This window comes from Podarcis vaucheri (genome assembly GCF_965113315.1).
Source record: "Podarcis vaucheri genome assembly, chromosome: 10".
NCBI lineage: Eukaryota > Metazoa > Chordata > Lepidosauria > Squamata > Lacertidae > Podarcis > Podarcis vaucheri.
The window spans coordinates 32,971,349-32,977,348 of record NC_138748.1 but is presented as its reverse complement, the minus strand read 5'-3'; positions in this window follow the sequence as shown (position 1 = coordinate 32,977,348).

Sequence of the window (6,000 nt, the reverse complement as noted above, 5' to 3'; positions counted from 1 at the left end):
ACATTTTACTATTATCTCTTTGCAAAACATGGTGATCTAAGGGCAGTCGAAAGAAGACTCCAGTATTGATTAAAACAAACTGGATTCATTAAATATGCCACTGACATTTCCAGTGATCTGTGCCGTTCCTTTCTTTAGCTTTGAAAAGCATAGTCATTTAAGTTTAGTAGTTTGTGCTGCATAAATGCTCCGTTACTAAGGAACGTGGCTCCGTTTTCCTAATTTTCTTAGGATTTGTGTGGGTAGTAGGTGTTATCATTTGGATCCTATGCCTCTCTGGCAAACTGGGAGGGAGAACAAGCACTGGGCAAGCATTACCTAAGAATTAGGGCTGGCATTAGTGTGTGTTTACAATTCTACCAACAGTACTGACAGATGAAGTATAGGAGCAGATGGGGAGCATGCTGAGGAAGTCACTGTGGCACTACTCCAGAGCCAGTTGCGTCAACATAACGTTATGAACCTAGAGCATAGGCAGCCGGAAATTCACGGTAGAGCATCTGCTTTACACGCAGAAGATCCCAGTTTCAATTGAAGACTTCTCCAGGGATGGCTGGGAAAGTCTTCCTTAAGTGCTGATGAGCTGCTGGCACTCAGTGCAGACGATATTGAACCAGATGGATCAATGCCATGATTCTGTATAAGGCTGCTTCCTATGTTCCTATTTGGTGGCAACCTTTTGTAAAGAGATGACAAGGTTGCTATATTCCCCATTGTCTTCATGGGCGCAAGGTGGCAGTTTACCTGCATTTAGAGAGATTGTGTTTCTCTCATTTCCAAGCGCTTACCTGTCACAACTTTCCTTTGGCAGGAGAGGCCTTTGGCCAGGATTCATAGCCCTGCCAAGGGAGTCCCATAAGCAGTCATGGGTACAGCATGGTAAAGCCATAAAGGTAAAGGTAAAGGGACTCCTGACCATTAGGTCCAGTCGTGACCGACTCTGGGGTTGCGGCGCTCATCTTGCTTTATTGGCTGAGGGAGCTGGCGTACAGCTTCCAGGTCATGTGGCCAGCATGACTAAGCCGCTTCTGGCGAACCAGAGCAGCACACGGAAACGCCGTTTACCTTCCCACCAAAGCAGTACCTATTTATCTACTTACACTTTGACGTGCTTTCGAACTACTAGGTTGGCAGGAGCAGGGACCAAGCAACAGGAGCTCACCCCGTCTCAGGGATTTGAACCGCCAACCTTCTGATCGGCAAGTCCTAGGCTCTGTGGTTTAACCCACAGCACCACCCGTGTCCCGGTAAAGCCATAGTAATGCTCAATTAACACCTGAAAGTGGCTTAAATAAAGTGTCCAGTTCAGTGCAGATGACAAAAATGCAGGCCAGTAACCACAGCACACATCATCAAGATACCTTATTCCTTAATTCTGGTTTACTACTAGTCAGTTGGTAGTTATCATTTAGACACAATTCATAGGCCCCTGAAATTCTAGAAGCTGCACATTAAAAGGCATATTCCAAATTGGACTTAAAAAAGAATCTCGAACAGAGTTACTACATTTCTGTTTCTAAAGTAGGCCAGACATCCCAACAAGATCATTATCGTGGAAAAAGTATAAACCCCTGAATATAGTCAGGGAAGCTGACTTGTAGCTGTCAAGCATTTCCTCCCCACAGAATAACATAGAAGCTGGGACAGAAGCTTGTGCCTTTATCTTAAAATAAAGTTATTCCCCTTGACATTTGTTTAGCTACAATAAATAAATAAATAAATGAAGGCGGTGAAGGTCCTGTGTGAGTGTCTGGAGGCGGTTGGAGGATGGATGGCGGCTAACAGATTGAGGTTGAATCCTGACAAGACAGAAGTACTGTTTTTGGGGGACAGAAGGCGGGCAGGTGTGGAGGATTCCCTGGTCCTGAATGGGGTAACTGTGCCCCTGAAGGACCAGGTGCGCAGCCTGGGAGTCATTTTGGACTCACAGCTGTCCATGGAGGCACAGGTCAAATCTGTGTCCAGGGCAGCTGTTTACCACCTCCATCTGGTACGTAGGCTGAGACCCTATCTGCCTGCAGACTGTCTCGCCAGAGTGGTGCATGTTCTGGTTATCTCCCGCTTGGACTACTGCAATGCACTCTACGTGGGGCTACCTTTGAAGGTGACTCGGAAACTACAACTAATCCAGAATGCGGCAGCTAGACTGGTGACTGGGAGTGGCCGCCGAGACCATATAACACCGGTCTTGAAAGACCTACATTGGCTCCCAGTACGTTTCCGAGCACAATTCAAAGTGTTGGTGCTGACCTTTAAAGCCCTAAACGGCCTCGGTCCAGTATACCTGAAGGAGCGTCTCCACCCCCATCATTCTGCCCGGACGCTGAGGTCCAGCGCCGAGGGCCTTCTGGCAGTTCCCTCAGAAGCAAAGCTACAGGGAACCAGGCAGAGGGCCTTCTCGGTAGTGGCGCCCGCCCTGTGGAACGCCCTTCCAGCAGATGTCAAAGTGATAAACAACTACCTGACATTCAGAAGACATCTGAAGGCAGCCCTGTTCAGGGAAGTTTTTAACGTGTGATATTTTATTGTATTTTTGGTTTCTATGGAAGCCGCCCAGAGTGGCTGGGGCGGCCCAGCCAGATGGGCGGGGTATAAATAATAAATTATTATTATTATTATTATTATTATTATTATTATTATAAACAATAGATCACAGATTCAGTTTTCTTTTTTCTTTTTTAAAAATGTGACTAGTGTTTTGTATGTCCAAGAGATAAATCTTCCCTAAATTCTTCTATGGGCGTTTGCTGAGGTGACTTGGAATGACTTCCATTATGTTTTGTTTTTATATCTATATTCTGTTGGAAGGCACCCAGAGTGGCTGGCGCAACCCGGTCAGAAAGGCCAAAGTTTAGATTGCATTTGTTGCTGAGATGGGGTGTGTTTGTGTAGAGAATTTCCCTGAACTACTATACCAGCAACCACACTAATGAGAACGAATTAAATAGCAATAAATGGAAAATAACCCTATTAATTAGGCACGAATAACTATCCAGGGAACTCTTACTTTGTTTTCTTGATTTTTAGCATAGGTTATTTCCTTTCCTTTTCATGTACTAGGAAAGCTACCTTATAGTTTAATTGTTATTATTTATTTCTAAACTGCAAACTCATATGAATTTTTTATATATAGCGCGCATGTTAAAATAAAAGCAACATAACAAACAGAATTGAAGCACGACACATTAAAGAATCAGAAGTACAGAATGGGTCCCTTACAAAAAGGCTATAAAAACAGTAAATTGCTCTCATACCAAGGGTTTGCTGAAATGATCTGCTATTAAGTTGGTGCCTAAAATTTCATTACAGATTATGCCAGCTTTCTTTCCTCAGGCAGAGAAAGCCATAACTCAGATCAGAATATTTGTCCGTCTAATCCAACGTTGTTTATGCAGCCTAGCAGCATTTTTATGGTTGTCAAGAACAGGGGGTTCCTATTACCTTTTTATCTTTTCAACTATTGACAGAGGCACTGACATTTTAAGTGGGCTCTGGAGCAGGTACCGTATTTTTTGCCCTATAGGACACACTTTTTCCCCTCCAAAAATGAAGGGGGAATGTGTGTGCGTCCTATGGGGTGAATGCAGGCTTTCGCTGAAGCCTGGAGAGTGAGAGGGGTTGGTGCGCACCGACCCCTCTCGCTCTCCAGGCTTCAGGAAGCTATCCCCCCAGCCCGGCAAGCTCCGAGAGCGATGGTGAAGGTGCGCTCACCTTCGCCAGCGCTCTCCGACCCGCTCTGGGAGCTGGGGTCAGGGGAAGCTCGGGCTTCCCCTGCCCCAGCCCCGCGCCTGGGGGGGGGGGGGAAATATTCCCCCCTTTATTTCCCCCCCAAAAAAAATCTAGGCGCATCCTATGGGCCGGTGCGTCCTATAGGGCGAAAAATACGGTATTTTCCGGGCTACCCTTCGCTTTCTGTGGCCACTGTCCTTGCCCCTTACCTTAAAGACATGTGGAGGCTGAGGGTTGCTTTGTTGCTTTTTAACCTTTACAATAAAATACTCTTGTGTCACTCGCAGCAGTGCCCACTCTCCTCACTGGTGTCTACACTCATCGGAATGCCGCAATTTAACATAGCCTCACTCCAGAGCCATTCTGGAACTGTGTGAAGCCAGCCACACTTCTTGGACAGGTTCCAGAATGACATGACAACATATTGCTTCATGTCTCTCTGAAGACCTTCTAGGAAGTTTAGGTGACAGCAGAGAGAGCAGGGACAGCATGGCTTGCACTGCTGTGAGTGGTGTGCGTGGTGCAAACGTTTCTTTAAAGGTTAAAAAGTGACCCTCTGGCACCTTGAACATATAACTTAGTAGTGGCCTCATACCAGGTGTTGCTTGGGAATTCTAAGGCACCAAGGAGTCAGTGCAGCTTTGAATCAGTGGTTAAAAATCAGTGCAGTTTTGAAAGGTTCAGTCGGCCACCTTAATTCAAAATGGTGTTTAATTGTATCCAAACCTGTGCCTTGATCTCAGTAACCATCATGCAAAATTGGGTTACCATGTCATAAGAGGTCTCCAAGTGCACAGGGAACAAACAGCTGACCTAAACATATCATAGAGGCAGCCCTCCTCCAAGAAGAGCCAAGTCCCCTCAGCCTGCTAGGGTCCTCCAGGGAGCAGGGGGCCCCAGACCTACACATACTAGTTCAGCCCTGATGGCACCACTGACTAGAGATGCCAGGGATTGGACCTAGGGACCTTCTGCATACAAAGTAGATGTTCTACCACTGGATAAATTATGGTCCCTTCCTAAACTAGGCATCTTGTCTAGATCCAGAGAGAGATAGAGAGAAAGAAGAAGAGTGGATTTTAGTAACCCTATAGAAACAGAGGAACTGTGGTGCTGTGGTCTAAACCACAGAGTCTAGGGTTTGCCAATCAGAAGGTCGGCGGTTTGAATCCCCGTGACGGGGTGAGCTCCCGTTGCTCGGTCCCTGCTCCTGCCAATCTAGCAGCTTGAAAGCACGTCAAAGTGCAAGTAGATAAATAGGTACTGCTTTGGTGGGAAGGTAAACGGTGTTTCCGTGCGCTGCTCTGGTTCGCCAGAAGCGGCTTAGTCAGGCTGGCCACATGACCCAGAAGCTGTACACCGGCTCCCTCGGCCAGTAAAGCGAGAAGAGCGCCGCAACCCCAGAGTCGTCTGTGACTGGACCTAATGGTCAGGGGTCCCTTTACCTTTACCTTACAGAAACAGAAGTCTGTAAAACAGGGGTCGCAATGAAGTCTAGTTTTCTTCCTTTTCTTCTAGATGCTCTATCTGCTTTTTCAAAACTTCAGTTTTTATTCTACATTTATTTGAAGTGTCTCATCTTTGTTTCTCAACTGTTATTGTTTATATCTCTAAAATCTTTAGGCAACCAACTTGGGTGGGGGGGACCACATCCACTTTGGGTACCAAATGGGGGTGCTTGACAAATTCAGTATTTACAAATTCTGGTATGTATTGATCTGACAGGCTCCTCTGTGCAGATTCAGTAGTTCTCCAGTAGTTCTCACCTGAACAAAAACATCCAATCTGTATTTTTAAAATGTGTACATTGAGAAAGATAGTATTTTAAAAGCACATTTTAAAAGCACATTAAATAGGAATTTAAATACCAAATACCAGGAGATTTATGGTATTAAAGGTTAGATGATTTCAGCAGCAAGGTGTGGGACATGCAACAATTATAAACAAAGCAGTTGGCCCACCCCAAGGGCTTCTCAGGTGCAACCAGCATTAAAACTCAGATCACATATATCTGCCCTGAGGTCACCTTAGGCAAGTGATTTGGAGTGTCCTGAAATGGCCCAAATTATAATTTGATTTATCTTGCTGCCAGGGAGAGGTTTATGGGATTTTCTGCCTTCAGGGGCCAAAATCAGTTTGCCAGCCTTTGGCTTGTACACCAGGGCGCTCTCTCTCTCTCTCTCTCTCTCTCTCTCTCTCTCTCTCTGTGTGTGTGTGTGTGTGTGTAGGTGGATGGATTTGCTCTTCCGCTGAAGGCAGCAAAATGTCTTG